Below are 20,842 nucleotides of genomic sequence, written 5' to 3' on the forward strand. Positions count from 1 at the left end.
TCAGCAGTCTCTGGCAGTGACTGTTATGTTTGGAAACATTTTCTATCCATCTGAAATTAGAGCTACTACTATTTGTAATAAATAAATACTTTGCTAAATTTAGCCCATTCTTCTTTCCCTGAATCATTCATGTTGAATATTATTAATTTGAGCAACTATGAACTGTGAATAATGAATGCCTATTTGCATGAATACATGAGTCAACAGTTTGATCAAGAATTGCGTGCATTTCAGTCTTCCCCTTTTACTATGGTGTAATTGTTATCTAACTTGCCCCTTGATAGTATGATTTGTTCTTCTGAATTCAGAGGGATAATAAGAAAAATAGTTTCAAATAAAAGGTAACCAATCCACATTCCATGCACATATGTGTTTCTTCTTCTTACAATAAGGACTGGAAAATCCTGTGTCCAAAGGTAGAAATAATAAATGTAAATGCCCTATTCAAGACCAAACCAAACAGCTGTTTAGAATTCAAGTGGACCTGAAAAGACTGTGTTTTATTGGCTCCAATCCAGCAGAACAACTCCACCCATTCTATTTACATACCGCATTACTCATACGCATAATTTTTTGAAACATATACCCTGGGACTGAAATTTTTCAGACATTCTCTCTATCCAAAAATGAACGGTTTGGCAAAAAAAAACCCCACCACACTGCCTCAGCCATTTCCCTTATCCACCTGCTAGTGCCAAGAAACTGTAAACACTTCTCAACAGAAAGATACAACTACTTGAAAATTGGATCCTTGATACCAACCTCATAATCTCTGATGGCTGGTGCCTATGTCTGATTTGTACACCAAAAAAGTAACAAGACTTAAAAACTGTGTTCTGAGTGTTCATTAGTTAAGACTTAAAATTTTGGTAGAGTTTAACAAATTCTTGAAATAACCCACAACCTCTTTATAAAAAGCTATTCAGAACATGCCACTCAGATGTGTTTCTGTTTTAAAGAGAAAGTGGCTGCTGCAGAGGTGCTGTTGAAGATGCCTACTCCTCCTAGCAGTTGTTCCTCTTCACACTGTTGCTCCTGTATTTCTTACCATTGGCTTCTGTGGGTGCAGATTCAGACTCCTAAAGTCTCTCTTATCCACTTTCCATTCTTCCAAATAGCTGAACCCAGCCAAGAATTTTAAATACATCTCCTCAGCTGTAGGTTTTTCATGCAAAAGCAGAAGAAATTCCCTTGTCAGTTTATTGAAATTTTTCTTATCAGTTATGATTTGGGAAGAGAAAGGCTCTTATTTAGAGAGCCTTAAAATCTGACTTAAACTTACAAAGTGCACACACAATCAGCTAGAGCAAATCATGTCATTTCATCAATGGCGATAACTCTATGCTACCTGAACTGACAGCTGTGCTCCAGTCCGAACTCTGCCTTGCATCTATACTCTCTTGGTACAAACCTGTACTCAACCGCTGGATAAGGCAAAAACATTTAAGCCCACAAAACTAGTGGGCCTCCACATATCCATACACTCTTCTGGTGATGTCAAGTGAACAAGCAGATCCTTCATTTAAAAAGTCCTTCCTTGCAAGACCTGTCACTAAACCAGATGGGATTTGTAGACGACCAGAACACAGACTGTCTGTAACACTGAGAAATGTTACACTGCGCAACAAAAGTCCTACAGCTGTCACTGTGAAGCATCTGGCTGAGGTATGCAGGCATGTTGTTATATTTGATCTCTTACTTGATCTTCTTCCATTCACTTCTCTCATGTCTTTAAGCAGGCTCCCACACAGCACCATCTCTTCCACTAAAATTCCTTTTGTGCATAGGAGTCCTCACATTTATAAGCTAAAGGCTAGTAGCCTAAGGCCATGTGTATGTAAAAGAAATATGCCTCATCACAGCTACGTTAATGTTGTCACACTGGAACACACATACACCATACACATGCTGCACCTTCATAAGTTCAGCTGATACCGGCTTGACTTTATCTGGCAGCAAAACAAAATACATTGTGCAACTATACCAGGAAGAACTGCTAAAACACAGAACAGGCTTAAGATAATGAGTTTTTAGAGGTTTGGAGCTGACTGTCTGTGACTGTCTATCAAGCTTTGTAGCCTAACTGAATATATGCTTAGTACTTTAAATGTAAAAGAGGGTTAAATAACTCAGTCCCCTTCAGAATCTTCTTAATTCCAGTCTCCTCAACCAGGCTGCGTCGCAGTATTGATAACATGATGAGATGTATCAGACATCACAAAGAACTGTAAGTTATAATTCTAATTTTGTATAGCTAAGTTTAGTTAATAAGAACAGATGCTGTTGCTTCCCTCTGCACATATTTCTCTTTGTGTTATTTAGAAAGTACAGGCTATGTTTACTGCTTTGTAAGTAACTATGAATCTGACACCTTGTTTCCCAGCATTATTTTTCTTATTCTATCTTGACTGGCACTGTCAGAGCACAGCAATCTGCAGAGCAATCTCCATGCTTATGATTAAATAGCTCCTCATAGTATTATTAATTTCTCTGGGAGATATGACAAATATATTCTGTAAAGGCATGCATCTGAAAAAAACATGGTATTTGAATATTTCAGCTCAAGTCTTGATGAAGTAAGACAGATATAAGAAAATCAATCCCACACTGGTCTCATTTCAATTTCATGGATTCTCCTCTGCAATCATAAAGCAGAGTACCAGCCAATCTGAATGGAAATATTACCTGTTCTAAATTGATAAATATTACACAGAAATGGACAGTAAGGACTATAGAGACTATGTGCTCAAGAGACAGACTTTGAGGGCCACATGACTATTTTCAGGTTTATGGTCAGTTCATTTTGCTGCTCCTTCCAAGACTCAAAAACCAGCCCCTTTACAACATCAGCATCTCTTTGTGAAACAGATGCTAAAAAAGTGCACCCATGCTCCCTCAGATTATTACCCTTAGCAGCTTCTGAAATGGGACTATGACACTGCCAGGCAAGAAACATGCTGATGTTTCACCTTAAGAATCAAATGTAATAAAAGTTTGGAACAAATTCATACAAAGGCAATGATGCTGAAATAAGGTCTTAAGTCATCCTAGCTAAGCTTTCCTTCTAAAATGGAGATAAAAGAAACTGGTGGGTTTTCCATGCTTGGTAAATGGTGCCTGCCTGCCTGCCTTTGAAGGAAGTCTTACAGTCTTCCCTAACAGCAGTAGGATTTTCTCCTGATTAAAATCAATGCCAACAGGCTTTCTCCTCCACAAAGCCATTTTTTTTTCCTTCCTATCAGTGAAAGATTCATTTTCCTTCCTTGGTGAGAGAGAAGGTACAGTTTAGGTCCACTAATTCAAGCACCTGCATAGTGTGCTGGCCTGGCTCCCATAAAAAATACTGTCGCTAGGCTTTACTATATTTATTCTCAAAAAGAGGGAAACACTGATATCACCATTTTACAGATGAAGACCAGACGTATTTAGAACTATATGACTTGCCCAAGTATGCATACAAGTAAGGAATTGAACCCAAGTCTTCGTCATGAAGCTTAAAGTTTACATAGTCATGTAAAGCTTCAAAACTTTACATAGTCATGTAAAGTTTACATAGTCATGTAAAACTTCAAGCTTCATCATGAAGCTTAAAGTTTACCCCACCTGTACAGACATAGGTTCATAAGCTAAGTTTCTATATGCATTAGATTACCTTCCCCCCTCCCCCCCAGTTCATCTTTTCCTTTCTTCCTCCAACTTTCTAAAGCCAAGAAGGGTACTAGTAAGAGCATATTGCCTTTGTGTTGCTGGGGTATGAAGTCTTGCTGTCTGGCCCTTTCATATCTTCTGCTGGAATCACTACCCTTAGGACCACCCGTATTTAGGAGATGTATTTCCAAGTCTGAGTTTTTAGAGAAATGCTCAGACCTCTTGGTACAGGTTGAATCAAAAAAATTAATCCTAAGGAACTCAGTAGGACAAAACTCTCACTGACTTCAGCAGCAGGTTTTGCTTGTGAATAAGGCAACAGTTGACATAGTAAAAAGATAAATAGTTTATGATCCATAATTTCAAAACACCATGCAAACATTAATTATTAAATGTATTTGCAAAACAACAAATCAAGTCCTCGCAAAACAAGCAAGGTACAAAAGGGGAATGACAGTAATGTAAAACAGAAAATCCAACTCTCTGTACAGAATTACCTAAGCTATAGCCGAAGAGAAGAATAAATCATATGTTAATACAGTGTACTATTTTAAAATGTGAAATAAAGAGGGGAGGTAGGGGAGAGAAAGAAAGAAAAAAGAAGGAAAAGAAGTGCATTCCTTACAGCACAAGAAGAGCATTTTCCCCATTGTCATCAAGTCTATGATAAAGTGAGAACCATTTCAAAACAAGTTTGAAGTGCTTTTTTTCTTCATTCCCTTAAGCTTACTCAAATTTGTGAGCCTGAAGTACAGCCAGAATATATACCTGACAAAGGCGCATGGACCTCAAACAGTTTTTCCATGGTTTCTCTGAGCTCCAGTTTTACAAGGAAAAAAGGCTTAGAATAAATTTTATCACGTATATTAGTCCATAACCAAATATAACCACTGGGTGTCACTAATGTTCTACAATAAAAGGCAGCAAGTTATTGCATTTTACGCATATTTTCAGGTGGAAATATTTCAGCATGCTTTGACAATCCCCAAGCCTTCGTAAAATACCCACATATTTAGGACCAGATGATTTAAACAGATGAATAAATGGGAGTACAGAATCCCAGGAGCTCTGTGTGTTTTTCCAAGAATCAATACTATCTCTGCCTCAACTCTAACTGAATAGGATTCAATTTAGCAAGCAACAAAATCCTGCCATAGAATAACAATACATGAAAGCAACTGTCTCTATGCAGTCGTTCTGAGAACAGACCAACCTAATTGGAGTCAAATAGAACAAAAAAGCCAATGCACTCCTATGGTAAAAATCAACAGATCCTTTGTTATCATTTTTTATCAACTGATACTAAAATCCAGCACTGACAAGAACTTTTCAGTGTGCTTTGTATGTCTGTGTGGTTGATCTGTAAGTGAGGTTTAGAGGTGAGATTCTATAAACTAGTTCTTTTTTGCTGCCAGTAAATTAACTTCCCACAAGCAACGCTCTATTTCAGCCTGACTAAAGGAAAAGAATTAAAAGGATTTTCTTTCATCAGGTTTAGGGAAGAGGTTTGTCAAGTGTCACGTTGTCAGCCTTCTAATCACTTATCAACAAAAGATGTACAAACAATAAATCATTCAAGACAAAATCTACCTTTTTAAAGTGTTTTCACTATAAAATAAGACATAGTTTCTGCCAGAGTAGAACAATATTCAATATTCAGTTTTCTAAGTACAATATCTAAATAGTTCTTTTTTGTATTGGAATTATTAGCTGTGAAAACATCACTTTAAATCTAAAACTACTGAGATCAAGATTATCCTTGCAGTTTAAGCACTTTCTTCTCTCATTTGTAATTCTAATTTTATACTCTTTGATATTTTAGTTGGTAAAAACTAGAGCGTTACCCATTCCCTTGATTCTTGAAAATTGATTATTATTCAAAAAGAATACATTTTCTACTTCTTTTTCACAGTCTTGCTAGAATACATTAAGTGTAAGGAATACAAAATTGTTACGCTAATAACAGTACACCTCAGTATAAAGTTTTATACCATCACCTGGGGTTCCATTTCTTTCACACATCATTCCAAACTCAGCATGTCCTACTTAATAAAGGCTTCCCTTTGTGAAAGCTGTACGTTGACTGACAGAGGATAGAATGATGGTTTCCCTTTCGTCTACTATTCTGTGATTTAATTTTAACATCAGGCATCATCTAACATGCAACTCTATAGGGTCATATGTAGACAATATATGTGTAATGTATATGTACACAAAATATGTATGTTACTGCTTCCCTTTCCCCAGTGCTATGCAACTTTAACATTCAGCATGTATCACTCACTCCGAGAAACCTGGCAAGGTGACATGAACAGAAGCAGTCTAGTCAAAATAAAGCATGGAAAAGCTAGCAAAGTTATCTTGCAATATTTCTCCATACTTATATTTTTCATTAGATATTAAAATATGCATTTAATGTTTTTATTAAAAGGAAGAGATATATATGTATGCATGAGAGAGAGAGAGAGAGAGAGGTTTGGAAAACATTTTAATGAGATGGAGAATGATCCTGAAATGATGTAAGCAGATAAAGGTCTGTTAAAGACAGCAAAGCAGTGGTGGTTTACATTAATTAAGGTCCAAAATATCTCTTTGGCACAGGCTCTTTCCAAATACACTTTTCTTGATCATAGAGTCATTTAGGTTGGAAAAGACCTTTAAGATCATCGAGTCCAACTGTTAACCTAGCACTGCCAAGTCCACCACTAAACCATGTCCCTAAGCACCACATCTACACATCTTTTAAATGCCTCCAGGGATGGTGACTCAACCACTTCCCTGGGCAGTCTGTTCCAATGCTTGATAACCCTTTCAGGGAAGCAAAATTTCCTAATATCCAGTCTAAACCTCCCCTGGCACAACCTGAGGCCATTTCCTCTCGTCCTATCACTTTTTACCTGGGAGAAGAGACCGACCCCCACCTCTCTACAACCTCCTTTCAGGCAGTTGTAGAGAGCAATAAGGTCTCCCCTGAGCCTCCTTTTCTCCAGGCTAAACAACCCCAGTTCCCTCAGCTGCTCCTCATCAGACTTGTGCTCCAGACCCTTCACCAGCTTCGCTGCCCTTCTTTGGACACGCTCCAGCACCTCAATGTCTCTCTTGTAGTGAGGGGCCCAAAACTGAACAGAGTATTCAAGGTCCAGCCTTACCAGTGCCGAGTACAGTAGGATGATTACTTCCCTAGTCCTGCTGGCCACACTATTTCTGATACAAGCCAGGATGGCCTGGCTTTAATCAGGCCTGGCTTGGCCTTCTTGTCTACCTGGGCACACTGCTGATTACAGCATCAAGAAAGATATCCTGGGATCAGAAAAATTACTTCATGACTGAAGGTTCTCTGGCATCTGTCAATTCCACAACAGCAAAATCCACACACTTCTGGAAAAAAACAGCTAAAAACCTGACTTGCACTAATAGACAAAGCTGAAGATCTTATCTCTCTCGAGACTGAGGAAGGCAGAATTCTTCCATAATTACTTCTTGACATAGGAAGGTCTATTCCTAAATAGGTGATTCTGACTATGTAAATTGCAAAAGCCTTGGATATTCCATGGTTTTTGTACTCTCAGTTTTACCAGTCAGAGGGGAGTTCATTTGCAACCATCTATGTCCCTGGATATATTTTCTTTGACTTATAAAAGCTTATAAAAAGTCTGAAAGGCTTCTGTTGTGTCTCTCTAGACATCCATTCTGTCGGTATATGTCCTTCCTGGAACATAATCTGTTATGTGATGCTGCCTCTGAGGATGCTTAGTCATTTTTCCAAGGCAGTTACCAGAATATTCCTTGGGAAATTATTCTGATTTATTTCATAGTATTGCTACTTACTAATTACTAGCAAGGAGGGACTGATTTGAACTTTGGAACACTAAACTAGAAACTGAATAGTAAATGTCTGAGAACAGCATAACTGAGAACAAAGCTATACAAAGGTATATTTTTTGGCTAGCATAGATCATCGGAACACCACCTTGCAGATCTTGTTCCCAAAGAGTTATTTGAATAAAAGAATCCAGCATTGTTCCAGGCTCCCCTCACCCCTTCTTTTTGATTCTTCTACTATATATCCCTTTCCTGGGCTAAGCTTCCTACTGCTTGTTCAAAAATGAGGAGGAGAGAATTTAATGAAAGTGAAAACTCATTTCTCTTTTGATCAGTTAGGGTAAACACAAAGTAAAGGAAAATTTAGTGAATAATTTTCATATTTTTAGTAGATATTTCAGCTTTTTGAAATAGCAAAGTTAAGGTCTGCTGAACCCTGAGATGGAACTATGAGCAAAAACAATTTACAATTGCATCTCATTGGGCCTGCATCTGAAAAGTAGTGTCATGAGAAGTTTCCTTTAAGTCCAGCGTCACATCTCGTGAGACCACTGGTGGTTTCTACCATTGACTGGACCAATGAGTCTGAAGCTCTTCAGTTACCACAACAAACATTTTACCAAATAAATCACAGAACTTTCTCACAGCTAACACCATCTGTCAGAGTTCTGAAATGCTGGTGGTCGTATTACCTTATGGATGCAACGCTTTCTAAATATGGCAGCACAGACTGTTTCCCTTCCCACTACATCCAGGTAGCAACTGAATAAATTTTTGACACGTGGACAAACAGCACTCAAAACATACTTGTATATTTTTGCTGCCTTTTCTGCAGTAAGTGCACTGTCCTCCCAGATTAAAAAAACAGAAAACAAAACCCCCAAAACACAACAAATTAATCACACTGTCTGTGCTGGCTTGTCATTTTTTCTCCTACTCCCATCTGTTCAGTTTTTCTCAGCTGGAAACAAGAGAAAAAGCCAGCAACATTTAACCACTCTGTTCTGTGGAAGTTGGAGTGGTCAAGAGATCAAAGTTTAGAAATGGACCACCTTGTAGATACATTTTTTTAAATGCATTGGCAATTCATGTGTGTTGCATATGTGTCTTATCTGCATATATGTGCAGATAATAGGATAATTCCCTCAGGTATTTGGGCTCTATATAGCAAAATATATAAACCCTCTCACCTCTTTTCCCCATTAAAAAAATATATTAGAGTCACTTTCAGTCTCTGCAGTTGGAACTAAAAGGATTCCCGGTGCTTTTGCAGCATCAGCTCCCAGGTTTCCCAAGTTACCCACCTTAGGTGGTAATGGTAGGGAAATCACACTGCAGGCAGCTCAGTGTCTGATACTCCCAAATACTTAAAATAATTATTACTTCAACATTTCTTTATTTGATTTTTTGAATTCCTGCTTCTTAGTTGTTCTGGTTTGTATTTTTTCAATAAAATGTTTCAGAGTTTTCTACAGAACAGGGATTCTGGTCAACAGCCAGCTCTATAAATTAATCTGAGCTCTTTACTTCATTAGGACAACTGCACAGATGGACGCTTAACACTGGTGCTAGAGGTCTAAGCACCCAAGCATCAAATTAACCTGTATAAACCATAACAAATGATAATCTACCTAGATTGCAAAGTAGCTGATTTGTATCTACTGCATTTCTTGGTCATGGCAGGACCAAATAATCCAGTCATTTGCAATGCTGAACCATCTCTCCTAGGCATCTCTCCTTTTCAATGTTTTATTTATTTATTTATTTATTTAGGGCCAAAACATAATAGGAATAATTAATCTTTGTGCTGCCAGTTCAAGAGTCAAATGGAGAACACTTGGCTGCTCTTGAGTCTGCCAGCATTACTTTGGCTCTTTGATACAAAGCAGGCCAAATTCAAGGTTGACCTAACCCTCTACTTGCAGCAACAGCTATTTGCAGATGGGAACATAGTTAAAGATGCTGAATAGTCCTACTCATACTTGCTATGACACAGCTGGTCCTCTTAACAAAAACTTGTATTTAAGACCAGCTGACCTTACCTTTACAATATATTACCTGATACTAAAGGCTGGTAGTCTGAGACCCTGTACAAACAGACCACCCCACAGCCTTGGTTGGGCTGCACAGTCAGTACTAAAAGTAAAACTGTTTTAAATAGGTTATTTGGCCAAGAATAATGGCAAACCTCCATCAGTAACAAATGCGGCAGCAATTGTGATTACTCTATTTGATCTGCTTAGCTCTAAAAATCAAAATATAGACTGTCTGATAGTCTGATAACTATGACTACAAGGTCATTGTGAAATGATCCCTTTTGGGTACATTATCAATAGGATATAAAAAATACCATATCGGCCAAATAAGAGACTGCTTGTCCTGCTACCTTGGTTACTGGGTTTACATATTTGCTGGAATAGCAAAACAAAACAAACAAAAAAAATCAATGTTGCTCAGATACAGGAGAAAATATTATTTACGTAACTAAGGCTCCTTTACTTAAATTTATAACATCCATGGAAATTTCAAAATATTAAGAATAAAGAGACTTGACCTGAATTCAGAGAAAATAAATATCCAGAGAAAAAAACAAAAGCAAGTTTTTCCACAAGCTTTAACATAAGGAAAATTATACAATTTTCTGTTCCTCTCAATGCAGCAAACCTTTGTGAACAGATGGTAGCAGATCTGTGTGATGCAGTGGGCAGCATTTCCATATCACGCTGCTGGCAAATATCACCATCATTTAACTCGTTTACTCCTGTGCACACCCTCACAACACACGTACACTTTGCTGACCTGTCAGAGGTGTTCGGCACATACCACTCAACTCAATGGTAATGAGTACTCAATACTAGCTTCTCCTTACATTGTACACAACGAACAGCTAGGTTTTTCATTACTCCTTCAACAACTACAAAAGTAACATTTCCCGCTGCTTTTTGGACAAAAGCAGATAACCCCAATTCAGTCATTCTAATTTAGCCAAAATAAACTGAATCCGAGACAGGTCAAGAACCCAGCTGCCACATGCATTTGGCTGGCAGCACTAAAGGACCCCTTTTCTGGGTTGAGTTGTTGTTCTGTGAGATGAGCAGTGGATCAAATGAAGCCTGCCCTTGGGCTGCCACTTCCTCAGTCTCCTTCTTACTGCCCTGCCATGTCCCTTGGGACATCAACCTTCTCTTTAACAACATCACTTCCTTCCTCTAACCAAAGGTACTGCCATTAATTTTCCTCCTGTGCCAAACAAGATAGAACTGTCGGCCTCTCACTGCAGCTTTTCCATCAGTGGAGGCCTAATTAAAGTCTCTCTTCTCTACCCTGTCAAGAAGTTCCATAATATGTACAAAGGACTTCAGCATTTGATTAAACTGAGTTAAGGCATTCAAGAGTTTGGGGAGATGGAGGGGGAAAAAATGATAGGAAAGGTGAAACTGGGGGCGGGGGGAGGACATGAGCTAAGAAAGCACAACAAAACCCCAAAGAAATATACACAAATTAAAGGAAACCTGAAACACTCTTCCCACCAACAAAGTCACTGGCAAAACCTATTCATTTATTTAGGCCCAAATTTCACTTTTTATCTTGACTTCATTTAAGGTATGTGACTGGATAGCCAGAGCACACTTTCAGTGAATTCGTTGCATAGCATAATTAATCATGGCTAGCATTCAGTTCATTTCTCATATCCTGTTTGCAGTTGTAGGAACCCAGAGGATGTTTTTCATAAGCATACATCTTTATTACAATCTCAGAATTGTCTGCAAGATCAGAATACACAGTTCACATCCCAGAATAATCCTAGAAATTCTCAATGCCATGTAAGGAGTCAAGCAAATTTTACTTTAACACATACCGCAGCATTCTGCAGATAAGTTTGAACACTAGAGTAAAATCCACATGTTCCTTATCAATATGTTGACACAGGAATCAACAATCCTTAACTGTCTCTGCACAGTTAGAAACGTGTACAGACCTCTCACATTCTTTGGAGAGAAGGTACAAAGAGCTGAGTTGTTCTTTGTACCTTCTAGTACCTTTGTATAATCTTCTGGGAAATACATTCAGTATATTGTCAACAGTAACTTGCTTTTTATTATTATGAGTAATACAAACCCCACAAAAGAATAAGTCAGTCACCAGTTCAAAACTATGAAGTTCATAGAGCTTCGCAGATCATGTGTCATCCTTAAACCTACTGCTACCTCTGAGAAACCTTATATGATGCATGATTTATTTTAGCAACTGAATATATAGATAGCACTTTGCTCATGAAATATGCTCCTTAGATGCCACTTCCAGAATTTACAAATATATAGTGCATATACCTTAAATATTAATGCTCTTTATGTATTACTGCAAGAAATTTTCAAAGGCTCTTCTGTGGACACAAATTATGAGCAGGAGTTAAATCAAGAAACCTCTGCTGAAGTTCAGTGAACTACATGGCAGTTAGGCTCACTAACTCTCCCAAGCAAAGACAACAAACTTCTGCCTTCCTGAAAAAGAAATTAGGATAGCAACAGTTCTAGATAAAATATCCTATGACTAAATGGGCTCAGTGAGAAAGGGTATCTGGAGGTCTCAGTTGCAGGGCTTTTTAGTACTCTGAAAAAAACAAACTATGGAAACAATATAAATCAAGATAACAACTTCAATTACAAGCTCCCCAGGACATATATTAAAGATCTTACATGTTCACTGTCAAAAGACCAAAGAAAAGTAAAATCCCAGTCTATTTTTCTGAATAAGTCTCTAAGTGCTCCGAGTAAACTGCCCACTTGCCACTTCAGCTACTAGCACTTACACAAAAGTAGCATCTAGAAGTCCCATTCATCAGAAGTCATTGAGTCAAACATCAAGCAAATATATCAGTCCCTTTCCTAACCAGGCAATCCACAACTGACACTACACAGGACTCTATGTCTCTAAAATGTTCTTATTTTTAGCTAAAGAAATACTAAAAATTATAATTTGACATTTCTTTCATTAAGAAAATGCCAGTAACTGAAACCTAACTCACTGAAAGCCTGCTCATTCGTGTTACTGTTGCTTACTACCTCCTAAGTTTACTTCACTAAGACCGTTTTCAAATGGATAAAAAACAGCTGAATAATATTCAGTGGAACTGATTCCAATGAATTTAGTTTTCAGCTGGAGAAGCATATCAGTTCTTTGATCTTAGGGCTGCAAGGCAGCCAAACTGGACGTATTTGGAAAAAAAATAATTAAAAAATCCTTAAAAATATTTATTTAAAATTTTCCATTTCACAGGAGATTTTGTATTTTCAACTTTTTACTCTGATTGATGGGGAGGGGGGAAGAATATCAGACTCTTGTACAGTCCCAGTTATTACTAAATATGTGCTCTGTTTATATCCTCAGCTTTTTAAAAGTCAATTAGACATGAGAACCTCCTTCAAGTTTTAAAAATAAATTTCATCACTAAGCAGAGTTGGTGAGAGATGCCTCAGAGTTATGTTAGTAAGAAGGGATATTGGTAACTATTTTACTTAATTTCAAATTATTCATATCTGTCCTGACAGGCTCACTGGAAATGCATAAAGCAAATTAAATACTTGTGGTCCCAAAATTACCACAGTAAACACATGCGTACTGCCTAAGCCACAGCCTATATAGATACATTGCACTGTTGTTCTCAACACAAGAAAATGCCATTGGGTTAATTAACAATGTTTCAGCTCGAGTGTCAACAAGGCCACGACGTTTACACTATAGGCATGGGTACTTAGGAGTTAAAGATTAGACCTTCAAAAAATTACCAAACCAAATTAAACCCCAGCAACTGGCACACAGTACGTCCATTAGACTGAATTGTGACATGTTGCACAAGAGAGAAATTCACAGTCTTATTTTACACACCTCTTTTCATAATGTATTCCCTGATATGCTTCTCCAGCTGAAACATACAGGGGAAGGCTGTGGATGTTGTCTATCTAGACTTCAGTAAAGCCTTCGACACGTTTTCCCACAGCATTCTCCTGGATAAAGTGGCTGCTCATGGCTCGGATGGGTGTACTCTTCACTGGGTAAAGAACTGGCTGGATGGCCGGGCCCAGAGAGTGGTGGTGAATGGAGTTTACTCCAGTTGGTGGCCAGTCACAAGCGGTGTCCCCCAGGGCTCTGTGTTGGGGCCAGTCCTGTTTAATATCTTTATCAATGATCTAGACGAAGGGATCGAGTGCACCCTCAGTCAGTTTGCAGATGACACCAAGTTGTGCAGGAGTGTTGATCTGCTTGAGGGGAGGAAGGTTCTACAGAGGGACCTGGACAGGCTGGATTGATGGGCTGGGGCCAATTGTATGAGGTTCAACAAGGCTGAGTGCAAGGTCCTGCACTTGGGCCACAACAACCCCATGCAACGCTACAGGCTTGGGGAAGAGTGGCTGGAAAGCTGCCTGGCAGAGAAGGACCTGGGGGTGTTGGTTGACAGCCAGCTGAACATGAGCCAGCAGTGTGCCCAGGTGGCCAAGAAAGCCAATGGCATCCTGGCTTGTATCAAAAATAGTGTGGCCAGCAGGACTAGGGAAGTGATCGTGCCCCTGGACTCGGCACTGGTGAGGTTGCACCTCGAATACCGTGTGCAGTTTTGGGCCCCTCACTACAAGAGAGACATTGAGGTGCTGGAGCATGTCCAGAGAAGGGCAACGAAGCTGGTGAAGGGTCTGGAGCACAAGTCTGATGAGGAGCGGCTGAGGGAACTGGGGTTGTTTAGCCTGGAGAAAAGGAGGCTGAGGGGAGACCTTATTGCTCTCTACAGCTACCTGAAAGGAGGTTGTAGCGAGGTGGGGGTCGGTCTCTTCTCCCACGTAACAAGTGATAGGACGAGAGGAAATGGCAAGTTGCGCCAGGGGAGGTTTAGACTGGATATTAGGAAATTTTACTTCCCTGAAAGGGTTGTCCAGCATTGGAACAGGCTGCCCAGGGAAGTGGTTGAGTCACCATCCCTGGAGGCATTTAAAAGATGTGTAGATGTGGTGCTTATGGACATGGTATAGTGGTGGTCTTGGTAGTGTTAGGTTTACGGTTGGACTTGTTGATCTTAAAGGTCTTTTCCAACCTATACAATTCTGTGATTCTGTATAGCCAAGAAACTAGGAAGATGTTCCAGAGGGCAGTCTGAAAGACCTAGCTAGGTACTCTACATGAGCTGTTGCTCACATATGCTCTTCAGAGGCTCTGCTGAGCATATAGAGGACAAAAATTAAACAGTGTGGATACTGTTTCCACTCCTCTTCCTCACCCAATGCAAATACACGTTTAAATTGAAAGATCGTGTTTATTGGTTTTTAATATTGCAAACAGAAGAATATAAGAGGTTCATAGTGACTTTCAACAGCTAAATCCACAATGATTGCATACTTTATTTGCATCTGCTGTTCAAAGGAAGCAAAAGTGACAGCTACAATGTTAAGAGCTTGGTGGTTTTTACTTACAACTTAAAAACCCATACTACAATCTTTTGAAGCATAGATAATATTCGAACAGGCTTAAGGTAGTTAAGGTCTTACCAAAAGCCAGTGAGTCTTAAGAATATGTTGGTTTAGGATACATTCAGGTACCTGTAGAAAGTAAGTTAGGCAAAATGACACAGTATGTAACATGCAGATGCACATGTCGTTTTAAAAATAGTCTACATAAGTGCCAGTAAAATTCAAGAAGGGTACCATGTGGAAAGCAAAATAATACAAGAGAAAAATTATTCCCTTACAGATTCTTTTTCTTATTAGAAAAATAATAGCTATCTTATAAAGTTAGGATATATTAGTGACAAGGCACGTTGAAGTTGAAGAAATACACAGTACAAGAGCTACTGAGAAAGCAACACAAACCTAAACTGATGACAAGCTTTTCAAATGTCAGTCCAAAATATTTTGCCTTAAGTTCCCCAGAAGGGTTTTTAATTCAAGTCTTCCTCAGCTTTCACTGCAGAATTGTTCCTATGGTGCTTATAAAACAGTTAGTATTGAAGATCTGGTCTGTCCCTGAAAACACTGTCAACAGAAGTTCATAACGGGAATCTTCTTCTGGTGTCCTCCCATTCCTGGATATGAGCCTGTGCTATAAATAACCCTATGCACCACCTTTCATTACCTCCTTAAGGACAGAAATGTCTGCCTGTGAGAGATGCAGAATTGAAATCTTTGCTGCAGCACAATATGACTCAGTATGCATCTGAGGTTTGTTTTGTTTTGTTTTTTTCCTCAATAAAAGCTGACCAGGGGAAATTCCCCAAACATCTTTAATATACACCTAGTGCCATCAGAACACTCAGTATGAGTGATACAGAATGCTTGTTCATATGTCAGGAAAGTTATTTGTGTGCAATTGACAATAAAATAATTCGTCATTCTACTAAATCATCATTTAGAGTGAAAGTTAAAGAACATGTACTTAGAATTAACTGCACATGGTCATTTGTGACTTCACAGGAGGGATTCTATTTTCCAGATACTTGAAAGACATATAGAGGCAAGAAACACAGATTATCAGAACTGCAAGAGTATGAAGTATTAATTCTTCCATCTGAAGAAAAATATTTATATTCAAACAACAGTGCCTCCTACTGTATATTAGGATCCAGACACTAAGAAAATTATTCTAAACGTGCTTGTTCACTAAAAGTTTCACTAAATTTCTGTATAGCATAAGCATTTAGCAGAGACCACACAGAATAAATTCAGCCAACGGAACTAGTTAATACTCAATCCTATGTCATTAAAGTCCAACGTCATGCCACGTATCACTACTAGGAGTAATTTATGTTTATTCTGTCTCTGCTTTCTGAGCATCTCAGTACTTACAACTGAACAATCATGAAACAACTCAGTCATTTCTTCGAAAAATCCTATCTGACTCCCCCCAAAAAACTCTACTTGTCTGGAACTGCCATCATGATTAGATGGACTGGCACGAAAACAAAAGCCTTGAAGCTTCTGAAGGGAATTAAGAGACAGCACTCCTAGACATAGCCTTCTCCTTAGCCATGGAAAAAGTCAGCACCTCCGAATAAGTGCCTCAACTCATCTGTGCTGTTTAAGCTATCTGTCCTTTTCCCCACCCCACCATTTAATAGCTTAAGAACTTTTAATCATTAGTTCTTTCCTCCACAAGTAACTGATAGTGGTTTAAAAGAATTCTTGAAAAGTTTCATTTTCATTGTAATTTTTAATGCTATTGGTTTTTATGTTTTTATTCTTTAAAATTGGAAGTGTGGGTGATTACTCTACAGGACAGCAAGGGACCAGACAGGGGGGAAATGTTTAGACACCTGTGCACTGCCAGAAGTGTTCACCATTTAGATACCCCTGGAGAAGCAAGACTACCAGTTTCTATTAACATGATCTTTTAAAAATATCCAAGCAAGGATATTGTGCTGTAGCAAGGTCTTTTCAGGAGTACAGAAGAAGTGACCATCCTTCACAGGTGAATGCCTTTAAGGTCTTCTACAGAAATACACAATGAACAACAGTTTACAAATTAAGATCATTATGGGGGCAATCTTGTTCTATCAGTAATAACAAAGATAGAACAAAACTCCCTCACATTACAGTTCAGAAATTAATAGCAGAGAACAGGTGTTGCATCTTATGGATTGAAGCACATTATTTTCGCCAAGCTAAGTTAACAGCTGAATTTGAGTTCTAGAGAAAAACAGGCAAGTAGCTTTTCTTCAGGGAAAAATAGAATTTATTCAAGAATGCAGTGACTATTTGAGACAATCATCATGAATCATGAAGAAAATATTCACAGAATCATAAAAGCATTGTCCTCAGAAGCTCTCTGTTTCTTGTGGAAAGGTAAAGGTCTTCAGGAGTACCGAAAACTGACGGAGTGGTCAAAACAGGGTATGTTCTTCAGGTTTCAAGATACCAAGGCTGGAGTGTAGTATTTCACCTTTGAAATAAAAGGCAGTCCAGCATAGGTATTTATCTTGCATGATGCCTCTTAAGAGTCTTGCTTTCTTTCCCTAGGCTGTGTGCAGCACATTTCTTTTGCATGTGCTTTAGGATTTCTTCCCCATGCAAATTTCACAGTATAGTCTTTTGAATTTTCTCCCTTCCCATAAAACACTCTACCTTTTGCCAAAGGGCAAAAATTCTCCTATCTTTTACCACTAAGCAAAACTAGAAAAAAACCTAGAATTTTTATATGTAATCATGGTTTCTATATCAAAACATGGTATTTCCTTCTGATTATTTTATATAATACCACCTTTTGCCAAGTGAAAATACTTCTTCCTACAGCAAATTGAACCAAGTCATTTCTCCATAGCATCTGTGTAGTTCAGTGTCTGTTTTCTAAATTTGGACCTCTTTCCTTTGCCTCCCTCTCTTTTTGGAAGCAGCAGCAAAGATGATGAAAGTCTCAACCTTTGAATACCTATAGATTTATTCTTTTTTTCCTTTCCCTGTAGTTGGAGAAGCAGAAGGCAAACCAGTACAGTCATTCTCATACATGATGCAGACAAGGTCTTGAGAGGTCATCTAACCCATCCTGCTAGCCAGAGCCAAGAGCAAAGTACCCTCAGCATTCCTAACACATTCTTAAAACTCCACCTAAGGCAGCTCTAACTGCAGCTTATTAGCATGAATTAAACAGACCTTTTGGTTCTATACAGCAGCCACTCTCCTGAGGTAATAGAACTTCCCCTCCCACAACTCCAGTTAACTTCAAGCCAAAGCAGGGAATTCCTGGGCAAACAGACTCCAGCAGAAGTACTGCAGGTACTTTTTCTTAGGGTTAAAAATAAAGGAAAGTAATTGAACAAAGCAACAGGATAGTCAGGAATGAAAAGAAAAATAAAGAAAATGAAGGCCCCTTAGATTTTTTAAAAATTATTTTATTTTAATATATATATATGAGAGAGAGATTGCTTCACGCTCTTGGGCATAGAAATCACTGTTACATGCACTGAAAATTAATGTGAGGTATTTAAGTCACTAATAAGGTAGAATCAATTAAGGTAAGTAAAACAATCTGTCAACAAAACTCAGGTGAAAATACTTGTTTTCAGGAAGAATGTGAAGGCCTTATCTGCAGATACTTGCAGAATGATTCTTGCTCAAAGCGCTATGCACAGAGCTGACTATGTCTATAGGTTTCCACAGCTACAAATAGAGGATTTTACTATTAAGCCCATAATTTGGCATTATTTTCACTTTAAAGAGGAACTTTACCTGCTTCAGGGTAACACGCATTCTCTGTCTCACAGCGGTCTCAGTAGAACTGGGGCACCACACAAGCCAAACACTGTGAAAAGTTTCTTACCAACCCAAGCAATAAGATGGAAGTCTATCTCACAGTTGCCATGCCCAAGGGTTACTGGCAGTCTTACTCTAATTAGGTAACAGAAAACTGGGCTGAAAACCAAAACTCTCCCTCATCATGTCTGTTACCCAGGAAGATTGAACTGGTCCTGCAGGTACTCTGCTTTCACTTAAAGACTTTTTGCCATCAAAACCAGATAGCTTTACTACACCTAAGAAAGGAAAATGCTTTCCTTTAGATCATACTGTTCTCCTACCATCCTACTTAATATTATGACTGCCTGTGCCAATTCAAGAGCCAGCTGTTTTTTCAGACATTAGTTGGACTTTTTTCCACTGATTTAAAAAAAAAAAAACCCAACCAAAAAACCACACTGCTTTTGCCTCTAAGTCTTGTTGCATGCATTTGAAAAAAATCTTATCCAAAATAAAAATCAGTTATAAGTTAGCATACATTTTATGTGGAAGAGCCTTCAATCAGAAAAGTTATGGAACAGTAAGTATCAGTGGAAGCATATGAACATTACACAGTGGTTTCATATGTAACCAGGTCAACTGAAAATCAAAATGGTTTTTTCCCCTTTCACCCCAGCCAGAGATACTGTTCCCTTTAAAGAGAGATTGCCTTTAACAAGCCTGGAAGTAGATCAAATCTTAAGTGTTATGATAACAATGTTTTCTCCATTCAAAGGTAACTTGATTATGTCTTCATTTACCTCTACATCCTGAGTAAACTCATTTATTCAGTAAGAGATGGACACTTTCAAGAAGCAGTATAAGGCAAGATAAATCTTGCAGTCCTGACTGAGGCAAAACTGCCATAAAGGAGATTGAGCTTTGCAGCTTCAATCATTATCACCAGTAATACCACTGCAGGACTACCGTACTGACGTAGTACAAGAAAATGGAGAATTTTCCTTATATCATGGCACACTGTATACAGAGTATTTTTTTTTCCCTTCAGAGTTTAGAATCCCTTCCGACCAATTTTCAGGATCCAGCCTTCTTCACACCTCTGAGACAGAAAAGGATAGGCACATTTAAAGGCTTTTGTTTTCAACTGTGTTTGGCAGTTATTACAAATAAAGCAGCAAAAGCCTCACCATATTTTCTGTGAGGTCACATAATGTGCACAAAATGCAACCAAACACTTTAATCAAACAAGGCAGTCCCCCACCTTCTCATATTGTTCTTTTTAGCATCAAGTACTAGTAATTTTCTCACCAACTATCTGTAAATGGACATTTACAACGACCCTGAAACATTGTCTCTTTCTCACTGACACAAAGCAGTTCTGACTTGTAATGTCGGCCCCATTCTTGAATCAATAACTAAGTACAACCCCTCAAGGATCAGATAGGCGCTGCACAGCCAGCACGCTCGTCAGCAGCTGCTGGTAGGCTCCGTGTAGCCGCTGTAGGCAGTATCACCGGCAACTGGAGGGACGCTCATGGATTCCCAGGAGCTTCATAAGCTCTCTGTGATATGACCAAACGTGAGGATCCGTAATGAAAAAAACAAACAAACAAAAACCAAAAACCAACCATCCTCAGAAGCACTATATATAACTAATGAAAGGCCGAAGTGCGAGGCCGGCGGCGCACAGAGCACCTGGCCAGCTGAGAACACCCCCTCACAGCCCGCCGTGCTGGCGCGGCTCGCCGGTGCAGCTGCGGACTTCCAGCCAGCGAGGCACTGCCCAGCCTCTCCTCTGACGGGAGACACTTCCCTCGCAGCACACTTACCGCTCCTGATTCGGGGGACACGCCTCCCCAGCCCGCCTCACGGCCGGAGCGCTGCAGCAGCAGATAGATCCCCCCCACTCCTCTCTCTCCTCCCTCCCGCCCCTTGAGGCGCCCTGCCACCGTCTCACCTCGAGGCGTCAGCCAAGCGCACCGCACCCCGCGGCTCCTTAGCCGTCCCTCCCTTTTCTCCTTTAAACCTAGCCGCTACACTGCCCGCCTCAGGCTGCCCGGCGCGGGCAGCTGCCGGCTCGACCCCCTCGCGGCGGGCCTCGCACTGACAGGCCGGGCTGTGCCCCAGCCCCCCGTCCCCACCCCCACACCTTTAGCTGCCTC

Source organism: Ciconia boyciana, chromosome 8 (assembly GCF_034638445.1).
Source record: "Ciconia boyciana chromosome 8, ASM3463844v1, whole genome shotgun sequence".
In the NCBI taxonomy this organism is placed as follows: domain Eukaryota; kingdom Metazoa; phylum Chordata; class Aves; order Ciconiiformes; family Ciconiidae; genus Ciconia; species Ciconia boyciana.